Genomic DNA, 14,087 nt, shown 5'->3' with positions numbered 1-14,087 from the left:
CTTCTTTCTCCTGAGGGTTGGGATTACAGGTGTGTACTGCCGAGCTTGGTTTTCATGCACCTGGGGATAGAGCAGGCGTTTTGTGCACACCAGGCAAATCCTGAACTAACTAGGCTACATGCAGTTATGTTTCCTAAATCTCTAATCAAATATTTAGTGCTTGTTTACCAAATGCTCCCCAACATGTTCTAAAACATGTTTTCAGTTAGCAATATTTATCATAAAGTCTTGTCCCCCACCCCCTACCTCAGAGAGCTGCTGCAGAATGCAAAAGTTGGATTGTGAGCCAAAGTTACATTTTAAGTTTAATGACTCTGCCGTAGAGATCCACAAAAAAAAAATGCCTCTGATCTGAAAGCCTCTCTCCCAAGGACAGAGAGGTAGTGAGAAGACAGAGACAACACGCCACATGTCTTCACTCCCTAAACAAGTTCATTTGACCAATCTGCACTGGATGTGCTTGCTCACATGTGGGCAGGAGGTACATAGGTAGGAAATATGTCAGAATGTTGGACCTGAAAGGAAATGCAATGAATTATGGGTTTTCTTTCTTAAGCCCTTGCCATCCGTGGTCCTGGAACATTTCCTGGAACCCCAGAGATAATCTGGCCAGAGTTCATCCATCTGGACAGTAATTATTTAAAACTGGCTTCAAATGTGGCTTTAAATTGTGGTAGTGGTCTCATCCTCGACGAGTGTGATTAACAGGATGAGGAAGAGAAGAAGAAGCTCATCTCACTTCACTAGAGGACAAGAGGGTTGCTCTGTGGAGTTGGGGGAAGGGACATGGATGATTGGACAGATGGACAGACAGACAGACAAACGGGGGACAGGGGCACATGACTGTTGACAGAGATTGACTGTTCCCACAGCCTTTCAATCCCAAAGAAATACACAGAAGCCTACATTACTTATAAACTGGTGGGCCTATTAGCTCAGGTTTAACTAATTCTTACATCTTACATTAACCCATTATTCTTTTCTCTGACTTGGTACCTTTCATCAGTGAGGCATTCTCATCTTGCTTCCTCTCTGTCTGGGTCATGACTGCAGACTCTTTCCTTTTCCCAGAATTCTCCTGTTCTTGTTGCCCCACCTCTATTTCCTGCCTGGTTGCCCTGCCTCTACTTCCTACCTGGTCACCCCAACTATACTTCCTGCCTAGCTACTGGCCAATCCACATTTTACTAAAATACAAGTGGCAAATCTTTACAAAGTACAAGATCATTGTCCCACAGCACCGGACTGTGTGGAAATCCCAGTCTGCTGGAAGAGTTTCTGTTTTCACAGTCTTGGAATGAGCTCATGCTGATAGCTCTGAAGGGGGAGGAACCACCGCCAAAATTCCAAAAGTCCAGCCAATGACACAGTGACTTCAGGGAAGATTTAGTCTCCAGACTGAGTTCCAGACTCTCATCTTCCTGCACCAATGACCTTGAGGGAACCGCCCCCCAGCAGCCAGAAAGGCTTCCAGCAGTCTACCCACCCACTTCACAGCCATTGGGTTCACCTCTTGCCTTTGACTAGAACAGCCTTCCATTCTGTGCCAGCAAGACACAATGTCTTGAAGACACAATGTCTTGAAGGTCCCCTCAACATTTCTGCCTGGACATGTCACCAGTAAAAAAATAACCCCACCCCCCACTCCAGGTATGTGAGGAAATGAGCTCCCTTCTCTGGAACCCTCAGGCCCTCTGCCCAGCATGTGGCTGTCTAGTTGACAGTGGTGATGGAGCTAAATTTGAGGGCTGAGAAAGGAAGGTGGAAATGCACTGAGAGATTAATGATAACACAGGGATTTTGCTGGCAGATGTGACAATACTTTCTTCACTCAGTAAGCACATGTGCCTCTGGTTCCAAGGGCAGTTTTGTAGAGTATCACACTGATGTGGCTAGGTACATAACAAGTTATGTAACAGTCACATTTATTACTCATGGTTCCCTGGACGTCCTGTATCTTTCTTTAAATATTTATTTATTTATTTATTTATGTATTTATTTATTTATTTATTATGTATACAATATTGTCTGTGTGTATGCCTGCAGGCCAGAAGAGGGCACCAGACCCCATTACAGATGGTTGTGAGCCACCATGTGGTTGCTGGGAATTGAACTCAGGACCTTTGGAAGAGCAGGCAATGCTCTTAACCTCTGAGCCATCTCTCCAGCCCGACGTCCTGTATCTTAACCAAGTCAAGGGGATGGCCACACTGGCATCTTTGTGTGAACCTTTATGTGGCCCTTACCACCTTTATTCCCTTCAAGTGGCCTCACACATGTCCACCACCTGGCAAAGAAGCCCCCACTCGAGGGCTATGAGGAATGGGGGCCACAGTGCTCTGCTTCTGCACTGTCTTGGAGGAGGGTGTGGTAGTTTGAAAGAAAACGGCCCCCAAAGGGAGTGGAACTACTAGGAGGTGTGGCTTGTTAGGAGGAAGTGTGCCACTTTGAGTGCTCATATATGCTCAAGCTATGCCCAGTGTCTCAGACCACTTCCTGTTGTGTGTGAATCAAGAAGAACCCTCGGCTCCTTCTCCAGCACCATGTCTGCCTGCATGCTGCCTTGCTTCCTGCCATGATAATAGTGGACTAAGCCTCTGACCTCTAAATGAGCCACCACATTAAATGGTTTTCTTTTTTTTTTTTTAAAGATTTATTTATTTATTATGTATACAACATTCTGCCTCGATGTATGCCCTCATGCCAGAGGAGGGCGCCAGATCTCAGTATAAATGGTTGTGAGCCACCATGTGGTTGCTGGGACTTGAACTCAGGACCTCTGGAAAAGCAGCCAGTGCTCTTAACCTCTGAGCCATCTCTCCAGCCCTAAATGGTTTTCTTTATAAGCTGCCATGGTCCTAGGGTCTCCTTACAGCAATAGAAGCCCTAACTAAGACAGTCCCTGCTGCTAGGATAAAATAACCTGTTGCTAAAGCCACTGGGCAAGAATAAAACCACTACCACAGTCCTAATTAAAAATTAATTAATAAAGCTTGATAAATTTGAAGCAAGCTTTATTAAATACTGGCCAGGATGATAGACACTGGCCAGGTGTGTACTCAGGATTCCCAGAGTATGATGCTGAACTACATTGGACAGGGACTCATAAAGGCAACATTCACGAGGCTACCTACTTTTCACCTTCATCCAACTGCGGGCAAGCGTACGTCCTGATGTGCCTTCTGCCTGCAAGTGATCAAGCACATCCTGTGCAGTTGGGACAGCTAAGATCGTTGACAGATGTGAAAACACGCGGCTTGTTATTTTACAAGGACAACAGCATTCCAGGAAGTCATCTGTTTTGGGGCAAGTGGGGCTTACAGGTGAGAGACTTGTTTGTTGTTGTTTTATAGCGCTCTTAACTACAATTATTTAAACTTAAAACATAACTTTAGCCCACAGTGGCAAGAAAGGGAAGGGTTTATCTTTAGACGCAGTCCAGCAGGGCAGGGATTGGACGCTGCTGGTCACATGGCACCCATAGTCAGAGAGCAGGGAGGGCCGGGCAGCAGCGAAAATCTTTAATCCCTGCACTTGGGAGGCAGAGGCAGGCGGATCTCTGTGAGTGCGAGGCCAGCCTGGTCTACAGAGCTAGCTCCAGGACAGCCAGGGCTACACAGAAAAACCCTGTCTGGAGGGGAGATGGGGACAGCGGAGAGGGAAGAATGAATGCTGGAGCTTGACTCCCTTCCTATCTTCTATGTAGTCCGGAGCCCAAACCCAGGAAATGGTGCCAGCTACTTCCAACATGGGTCTTCCCGCCTCCCCTGGCGTAGTCCACTTGCTGCTCCGAAGCTGAATAACCCCCACAGGTAGCTTGGAGACTTATATTCTAAGTAACTCTAGGTCCACCAAACTGACAAGGAACATTAACCCTCACGGAGGATTTTCCATTTGAAAGCACTAGCTATAAAGGGTAACCTGGAGGTCAATGCTCCAGCCGCACCTGACCTCGGACCTGGCCTGCCTGCCAATCATGCTCAAGGGGGCATGAGGGTTTCAGTTGTCTGGTGTATGCTCCTGGCTCCTCATCAAGGAAGCATCCAAGTTTCCAGCTTGCTCAGCACACGGCACACTCCTCTCTGATGCCTAGAACTCTCAGGCCGCCACAAAAGGACACAGCTCGGTCCCACAGCCCGCCTCCTCCCAGAGCTTCTCTTTTCTTTGCCTGCTTTATCAAAAGCTACTGGAGGATAGTGATGGGGCAGGGCTGGGGCGGAAGATGGTGGGGAGGAGGGTTTGAAGTGCTTCAAACTACCGGAAGGAAAGAGGGAATGAGGGGAGCCAGCTGTGACAACTCGGGTGCAGGGCAACGTGTAACCAAGAGAGAGCAGAGAGCCCCAGAGTCAGAGCACTTGCTCTGCTGCCTACCAGCTGTTCTCCAGAGCGCACCCCGCAGCCCACGAGACTTCTCACCCCTGACCTTAAGTGTGTTGCTTGATTTGGAAAAGGACAGAGACGACTTCCATGAGTCACTTGAAGTCAAGGTTCCTCCGCCAGTCACCCCTTCTGCTCCTGGTCTGGCCCTGGTACCTGCCTACTCTGTCCCTGCCATTCTACCCAGGGCTTCTGTGTGCTTGTGGTGTCATCCAGAGACCAGGACCCTAACAAGGCAGGGAGATATCCTTTGCCAAGGTCCTTTCTGTAGTGTGGCCTTTCTATTTCCTGCTTACATTCAGAACCGGAGCCTGAGGTGGTAGGAGTCCAGCTATGGATGTCTTCATTCTTTCTGCCTATTTAGGGGAGCTGGTGATAGGCCTAGGAGAAGGAAGAACACGGAGTAAGGAAAAACTAGAGAGGGAGTTAGGTGGGCCTGGGTCTTTCATACTTCCTACTACCCAGCCCTAGCATACCCTAGCCAGGGTCAACTCTTTGCAGACCGGGGCCCCAAGGAGCTAACAGCTGTGATGAGCTTTCTGACCAAGCACCTGGGGCCAAAGCTGGTGGATGCAGCCCAGACAGTAAGCGGAGACTGTGCTTTTTGTTTCCTGGCAACCCAGACCAGCATAATAACACAGAAACTACATTAATTACAACACTATTTGGCCAAAGGCTCAGGCATATTCCTAATAACTCTTACATCTTAAATTAACCCATTTCTATTTTTTTTAAAGATTTATTTATTTATTATGTATACAGCATTCTCAGTATTCTGTCTGCATGTATGCCTGCAGGCCAGAAGAGGGCACCAGATTTCACTACAGATGGTTGTGAGCCACTATGTGGTTGCCAGGAATTGAACTCAGGACCTTTGGAAGAGCAGGCAGTGCTTTTAATCACTGAGCCATCTCTCCAGCCCCATTTCTATTTATCTGTATATTGCCACAAGGCTGTGGCTTACCGGTATGATATGTTTACTCCTTCAGTGACTACATGGCCTCTCCTTGACTCTGCCTTCTCTCTCTCTCTCTCTCTCTCTCTCTCTCTCTCTCTCTCTCTCTCTCTCTCTCTCTCTCTCTCTCTCTTTCTCTCCAGATTTCCCACCAGGGTTTACTCTGTTAAGCCATTGGCTGAAACAGCTTTATTCATCAACCAATAAAAACAACAGATATACAGAAGGACCTCCCACAACAACTGCATCCTCTCAGTGGAGCTACAACTGCCGAAAATGCTGAAACCCTTACCAGAGGCCCCAGCAGGGCCTCCCTCCCGCATCTGCCTAGGAGGCACTGGCATTGTATTCTTTGGTGCACAACACTAGCCCAATTTGAACAAGCTGGTGTTGGAGCCCCTACCTCACACCTCCTTATGCAAGAAGTGGCTGTGGAGTGTCATGGTAGCCCCCCTCCCTACTATGGGTGTTCTGTGCTGGCCAGAGCATCTGGTTATTGACTAGATGGTCTTCCATGGAGAGCTGCCCCAGAAAGGAGATTAGCCCCAAGAAGTCACACAGAGGTAGAAGGAGAGAATCAACTCCATATATGTTCTATGGCATCCATATGTGTGCTTCTGTGCACGCACGCACACACACGCACACACACACACACACACACACACACTGTGGAATAATCCTGTTTGCTATGAAAATGTGTTGCTTTCATTGTTAATAAAAAGCTGATTGGCCCATAGCTAGGCAGGATTTGGGGGGCAGAGAGAACATTGGAAAGAGATGGAGCAGAGTCAGGAGAGCTGGAAGCCAGATGCAGAAGAAACAACATGGAAACTTCATAGATGAGTTAAATGAGCCTGGGGCAGCATGTAGATTAATAGAAATGATTTAATTTAAGTTATAAGAGCTGGCTAGAAACAAGTCTAAGCTGTCAGACAAGCATTTATATTTAATAATAAATATCTGTGTGGTTATTTGGGAACTGGCTTGTGGGACAAAAAAGGGTCCTTCTACACACACATGTGTATGTGCGAGCACACACACACACATAATGAATAATAAAATTGGATGATGTAACCAGGTGCAGTGGCTCACACTGGAATCTGTATTTGGAAAGCTGAGGCAGGAAGATCATAAGTTGGAGAGTAACCTGATTTTTATAATGAATTCTAGGCCATCCTGAGCCACTTTAGGAGGTTATGTCAGGGGCTGGAGAGATGGCTCAGTGGTTAACAGCATTTACTGCTCTGCAGAGGACCCACACTTGGTTCCCAGCACCAATATGTCAACTGACAACCACTTGTAACTCTAGTTCCAGGAGATTCAGTGCCCTCTTCTGGCCTCTTTAGAAACTGCATACATGTGGTGCACATAAATACTTGGAGGAAAAACATTCATACATGTAGAACAAAGGAAATAAATCCTTTTAAAGGGGAGAGATATGTCAAACAAACTCTCCCTGTAGCTGGACAGCAGCCATGGCAATAAGTGGGTCACTGGTGGGTTTTGCTGCTGAGAGCAGCTGCTCCCCAGATCAGCTCTATAGAGAGAAGTCTTTGTGTGTGTGTGTGGGGGGGGGTGAACGGTGAGTGGGATGAACTGGAGAGAGGGCTTCACAGTGCTCTGCCTCCTGGAGGTGGAAGGGACCTACACATCCTCACTTGTGGATCATGATCAAAATGAAGACTACCAGATGCATGATGGGTAGATGAATGGATGGATGATACACACATAGAGATGCTAAGACAAGAATCACGTAAGTAAAAATAGGAAAATATTACTGGTAGAATTTAGGATGGGTTTACAGGTGTTTTCTGGGATTACAGACATATCCCACTGTGCTGGATTTATTTTTGGCTGGGGTTGAAATTAGGGCCTTGTGTTACACAAGCACTCCACTGACTGAGAGATCCCAGTCTCGTGAATTTAAAACAGTTACACTAAAGATACACTGCTCCAGTAAGATCACACTGACTAAGCATCCTGTTGTTGCTTGGTTTTCTTGAGGGGGGATTATTATTTTTTGTTCCTTTTGTTTTGTTTTGTTTGGTTTTTTTTAATATTTATTTATTTATTTATTTATTTATTATGTATACAATATTCTGTCTGCCATGTATGCCTGCAAGCCAGAAGAGGGCACCAGACCTCATTACAGATGGTTGTGAGCCACCATGTGGTTGCTGGGAATTGAACTCAGAACCTTTGGAAGAGCAGGCAATGCTCTTAACCGCTGAGCCATCTCTCCAGCCCCTTTTTTAAAAAAAATATTTATTTATTTATTTATTTGTTTGTTTATTATATGTACAATATTCTGTCTGTGTGTATGTCTGCAGGCCAGAAGAGGGCACCAGACCTCCTTACAGATGGTTATGAGCCACCATGTGGTTGTCAGGAATTGAACTTAGGACCTTTGGAGGAGCAGGCAATGCTCTTAACCACTGAGCCATCTCTCCAGCCCCTGGTTTGGTTTTTTGAAACTGGGTTTCTCTGTGTAACACCCCTGCCTGTCCTGGAACTCACTTTGTAGACCAGGCTGGCCTTAAACTCACAGAGATCCACCTGCCTCTGCCTCCAAGTGCTAGGGATTAAAGGCGTGCGCCACCACTGCCCAACTTCTTGGTTGGCTTTTACTCTTTTGGGGGGGCCCACCACCCAGCTCCCAAATAAATCACATACACAGAGGCTTATTATTACTTATAAATGCCTGGCCTTAGCTTGGCTTGTTTCTAGCCAGTTTTTCTTAACTTAAATTGTCCCATCAGCCCTTTGCCTCTGCGCTTTTTCCTTCTCTTACTTCTGTGACCTTGCTTTCACTCCTACTCCATGGCTGGGTGGCCCCTATCATCCCCTCTCCTTGTTCTCTCGCTCCTTCTTCTTTTCCTCCCAGATTTCTCCTTCTATTTATTCTCTCTGCCTGCCAGCTCTGCCTACCCTTTCTCCTGACTTGCTATTGGCTGTTCAGCTCTTTATTAGACCATCAGGTGTTTTAGGCAGGCAAACTAACACAGTTTCACAGAGTTAAACAAATATAACATAAAAGAATGCAGCACATCTTTGCATCATTAAAACAAATGTTCCACAGCTTAGTCCAGTCAGCTAATCTTTTGACCAGATGTGACCCATAAAATATCCTGCTGTGGCGCCAGTTGTCCATAACGGAGACAGTGTCTGACCCAAAGGTCACCTATTTCTGTCTCCTAAAGGTTAGCTCAGGTCACATCTGTCGTTTGTCAGGAATGGCCAGGACACCATTCTCAATTTATAGGGGAAGCGCTGGTCTTGTAAATGAAACAGCCATTTGTAAAATGGCCTAAGCTTCCCAAACATCTGAGAAAACAGCTCCCTGTGAGTGAATGATCCTTGATCTGCTGGGAAAGCTGCTGATGGTCTGTTCTCATTCTCCCAGACTTGTAACTACATATTTTTGGAATATATATATACTTGGACTCTTCATGTAAAGATGTGTTACATTTGTTTCACCTTGCCTGCCTAAGGCACCGGATTGGTCTAATAAAGAACATAATGGCCAATAACTGGCAGGCAGAGAGAATAAATAGGGAGAGAAATCTAAGCTCAAAAAGAGAAGAATGGGAGGAATGAGGGAAGGAACAGAGAATGAGGGACACACCCAGGGCAAGAAGCCAGGCAGATACCAGGCAGATGCCAGGCAGACACATGGAAGCCGTGGAAGTAAGATACACAGAAGGAAGAAAGGTAAAAAGCCCTGAGGCAAAAGGCAGACAAGAGAAACAGGTTAATTTAAAAGAGCTAGACAGAAACGTGCCTAAGCAGAAACGAGCATTCAAAACTAATAATAAGTCTCTGTGTCATGATTTGAGAGCTGGTTGGTGGCGCAAAAGAAAGCATTTGGTACACATTCTGATGCTGCACGTTCCGGATCTCACGCCTCCACTGATTAGACTCTACCATCTTCTCCCCTCAACCCAAACTCTCCCCTCACCTTCTTCCCTTCAGCTCCTTTCTCTTTTCCTGTCTTCTCCACGAGATGACACCGCCTTCATTCACTAAAGCTCAGCTCCACCATCACTCCCGTTACCTTTGCCAGCACAAACGACTGCTTGCTCTCGCCCATCCCTGTGTAAATTGTGGGACCCTCACCCCTTATTCTCAAAGGGGCAAGAAGAAATTTCCTAGCAGAATGTTTTCCCAGGAAGATAGTGGCCTTCCCCTCCCCTACCCAGGAGACTCCAAGCACAAGGTCACTTAGCTCAGCCCAGCCAGCCACCCGGTACAGGCTGATAAAGATGGCCTAACTCAAGAACAGTGGCCTTGCTCTAAAAACAAGGAAAAAGCTGACTTAACAGAATGGGAGGGAGCAAAAGTCCTTGTACCCGTGCCAAAGCATCTTCAAAGATTCTCTTTGTAGTTATGCCTTTAAAAGCTTACCCCGCAGAGGAGATACAACTCCTCTCTACTTTGTTGTAACGGGGATGGAGATGAGTTCCAAACATGTTTGTATTATGCTGATTAAACCTTGCTTATTTACAGTCTGGGCCTCTCTGGGGGTCTCTCTCTGGGGGTCGTAATCTGGGCACAACACAAGTCAGTCTGGATTCTGTAACGGAGGGTCGCACACTGAATTGCAGCTCTATGTCTATCTGGGCCCTGTATTTACTCAGCATGGAACTGAAATTCGTTGGGCCGGGGGAATGACCCAGTTGGCAAAATGTTTGCTATGTAGGCATGAGGACCCAAGTTCTGTCCCCAGAATCTACACACACAAACACACACACAAACACAAAACAAAACAGGGCACAGTGGCATGTAATTTCACTTATTTTAAAATAGACTTTGTTTGCTTTTATTTTATGTACATAAGTGTTTTGCCTGCATGTAAGAGCACCACATGTGTGGATGCTCTACAGGGGCCAGAAGACAGTGTCTGATCTCCTAGAACTGGAGTTAAGAATAGTTGTGATTTACCTTGTAGAGGACCCGGGTTCTGTCCCCAGAACCACATGCAGGCTCACTACCAGCTCTCACTCAGTTCGAGGGATCTGATGGTCTTTCCTGGCCTCTTTGGCCAGTGTACAGACATATGTGCAGGCAAATCACCCCAATACAGAAAATAAAAATAAACAAGTATTTAAACATAAAGCAAGGTGAAGGAAACTTGAAGACTGACACATGAGGTTGTCTTTAGCTTTTTTCATGCCTAGTGACATACACACACACATGCACATACATATGTGCACTCACACAAAAATAATTAAAGATAGTCACTTGGCAAACAAAAAAAAAAAAAAAAAAAAAAAAAAAAAAAAAAAAAGAATAGTTGTGAGCCTCCATGTGGGTACTGGGAATTGAATTCCTGTCCTCTGCGAGAGCAGCCAGTGCTCTTAGCTACTGAGCCATATCTCTAGCCCCTCTGGTAGTTTATACCTTTAATAATTCAAGCACTAGGGAGGTGGAAATTGGCAGAGACAGGCAGATTGGCAGCTAGCAAACGTACCCTACTTGCCTACTTGGCAAGACTTGGGCCAGTTAAAAACACATGTGTCAAAAGGCAAGGTCAGGGCATGTGCCACCAAGCTTGCCAACCTAAGTTTGATTCCTGGGTCCCACGTGGTAGAAAAAGCAAACTGACTCCTGCAAGTTGTCCTCTGACCTCGGTATGTGTGCCATGGCAAGTGTGCACACATACAAGTGCCAACAAACAAATCAATAAATGTAATTTAAAATTTAATTAAAGGAAACAGAAGACCCAGAGGAGGGGTGAGTGTGTTTCTGACCAGCAGGCTGCAGAAGCCCCGGTCACGGAGCACAGACATTCCTCGACCCCCTAATCTTTCTGGTCATTCTGCAGGGGTTTCTCCCCGCGGTTACTGCCCTTCTCTTCCTATCCCATCCCAGAGTCCCTAAGGCACCCCTCCCCTCCTTTAGGGCCACAAAACCACCCTGCTCGGCCTGTATTGGGGCTGGGACCGGGTGGTGAGTGGAGGGAGATCCTTTGTTTCACTCAGCTTGCTGGGCCTTTTGTCTGTGAGATACCTGCCCAGCAAGGAGCCAATATCCAGTAACAGAAGACCTGTTGGAGGTGTACCTGCCCAACAAAGAGCCCTTATCCTGTAACAGAAGATCCATCGAAGGGGTCCCTGGCCAACAAGAGGCCATAATCCTGTACCAGAAGAACTATTGAAGAGCATTTGAAGGAAGAGATGGACAGGTGCCAAGGCAAAAATCCCTCCAACAGTCTGAAAAACAACACGAAAACACCAGAACATAGCGATCTTACAACAGAAGGACTTGAACACCCTAATCTAGAAGAAGTGGAAAAAATTGACATTATGAAAGTGATAGAGACCCTTAAACTGGATATGAAAAACTCCCTTAAAGAAAAAACCATGAGAAAAAAAAATTTAAAAAAAAATTAAAAAAAAAAAGAAATGGATGAGAAGTATAACAAAAAGTTTGAAGAAATGAGTAAATCTGTAAATGATACCTTAGAAAACCAAGAAAAAACAATCAAACAGGTAATGGAAACAGTTCAAGAATTGAAAACTGAAATGGAGGCAATGAAGAAAACACAAACCGACGGCTGGCTGGATATGGAAAATCTAGGTAAACGAACAGAGACTACAGAAACAAGCATAATCAATAGAATACAAGAGATAGAAGAAAGAATCTCAGATTCTGAAGACACCATAGAGAAAATAAACGCACTGACTAAAGAAAACAGCAAATCCAACAAATTCTCATCACGAAACATTCAGGAAATCTGGGACACAATAAAAAGACCAAACCTAAGAATAATAGGGGTAGATGAAGGAGAAGAATTACAGATCGAAGGCCCAGAAAATATATTCAATAAAATTATAGAAGAAAACTTTCCAAACCTAAAGAAAGATATTCCTATGAAGGTTCAAGAAGCATACAGAACACCAAATAGACTAGATTAAAAAAAAAAAACTTCCCCTTGCCATATAATAATCAAAACACAAAACATACAGATTAAAAAAAGAATATTAAGAGCTGCAAAGGAAAAAGGTCAAGTAACTTATAAAGGTAAACCTATCAGACTTACCCCGGACTTCTCTATGGAAACCATGAAAGCCAGAAGGTCCTGGATAGATGTACTGCAGAAACTAAGAGACTATGGATGCAAGCCCAGACTACTATACCCAGCCAAGCTATCATTCACTATCAATGGAGAAAACAAAATATTTCAGGATAGAAGCAAATTTAAACAATATGTAGCCACAAATCCAGCCTTACAGAAAGTAATAGAAGGAAAATCACAACCCAAGGAATCCAACAATGCCAACACTGCCTACAATAACTCAGTCATCTAGCGACCTTCACCAGCAAAACTCAAAGAAAGGTAACACACAAACTCTACTACCAAAAAAAAAAAAAATGACCGGAGTTGACAACCACTGGTCATTAATATCAATGAATATCAATGGACTCAATTCACCTATAAAAAGGCACAGGCTAAGAGATTGGATACAAAAACAGGATCCAACATTCTGCTGCTTACAAGAAACACACCTTAACCACAAAGACGGACATCTACTCAGAGTAAAGGGTTGGGAAAAGGTTTTTCAAGCAAATGGACCTAAGAAACAAGCAGGTGTGGCCATATTAATTTCTAACAAAATTGACTTCAAACTAAAATCAGTCAGAAGATATGGAGATGGACATTTTATACTCATAACAGGAATAATTCATCAGGATGAAGTCTCAATCCTGAATATCTATGCACCTACTTATGTAAAAGCACCCACTTATGTAAAAGAAACACTTCTAGAACTCAAGGCAGTCATCAAATCACACACACTAATAGTAGGAGACTTCAACACACCTCTCTCACCAATGGATAGGTCAATCAGACAGAAACCTAACAAAGAAATAAGAGAATTAATGGAGGTAATAAAACAAATGGACTTAACAGACATCTATAGAACATTCCACCCAAATAGGAAAGAATATACCTTCTTCTCTGCAGCTCATGGAACCTTCTCGAAAATTGACCACGTACTTGGTAACAAAGCAAACTTTCACAGATACAAAAAAATATTAGTAACCACCTGTGTCTTGTCGGATCACCATGGATTAAAGCTAGAATTCAACAAAAATGTTACCCCCAGAAAGCCTACAATCTCATGGAAACTGAACAGTCAACTACTGAATCACTCCTGGGTCAAGGAAGAAATAAAGAAAGAAATTAAAGTCTTCCTTGAATTTAATGAAAATAAAGACACAACATATTCAAACCTATGGGACACTATGAAAGCTGTGCTAAGAGGAAACTTCATAGCACTAAGTGCCCACTTAAAGAAAATGGAGAAAGCACACATTGGTGACTTAACAGCACACCTGAAAGCTCTAGAAAAAAAAGAAGCAGACTCATCCAGGAGGAGTAGAAGACTGGAAATAATCAAACTGAGGCTGAAATCAACAAAATAGAAACACAGAAAACAATCCAAAGAATCAATGAAACAAAAAGCTGGTTCTTGGAGAAAATCAACAAGATTGACAAACCCCTATCCAAACTAATCAAATGGCAGAGAGAGAACACGCAAATTAATAAGATCAGAAATGAAAAGGGGGACATAACCACAGACACAGAGGAAATTCAGAGAATCATTAGATCTTACTACAAAAGCCTGTATGCCACAAAATTGGAAAATGTAAAGGAAATGGACATTTTTTTAGATAAGTACCATATACCAAAGTTGAACCAAGATCAGGTGAACAATCTAAATAGACCTGTTAGTTGTGAAGAATTAGAAGC

The sequence above is a fragment of the Arvicola amphibius genome, chromosome 4, assembly GCF_903992535.2.
Source record: "Arvicola amphibius chromosome 4, mArvAmp1.2, whole genome shotgun sequence".
Classification (NCBI taxonomy): Eukaryota; Metazoa; Chordata; class Mammalia; order Rodentia; family Cricetidae; genus Arvicola; species Arvicola amphibius.
This window is presented reverse-complemented; position numbering follows the sequence as displayed.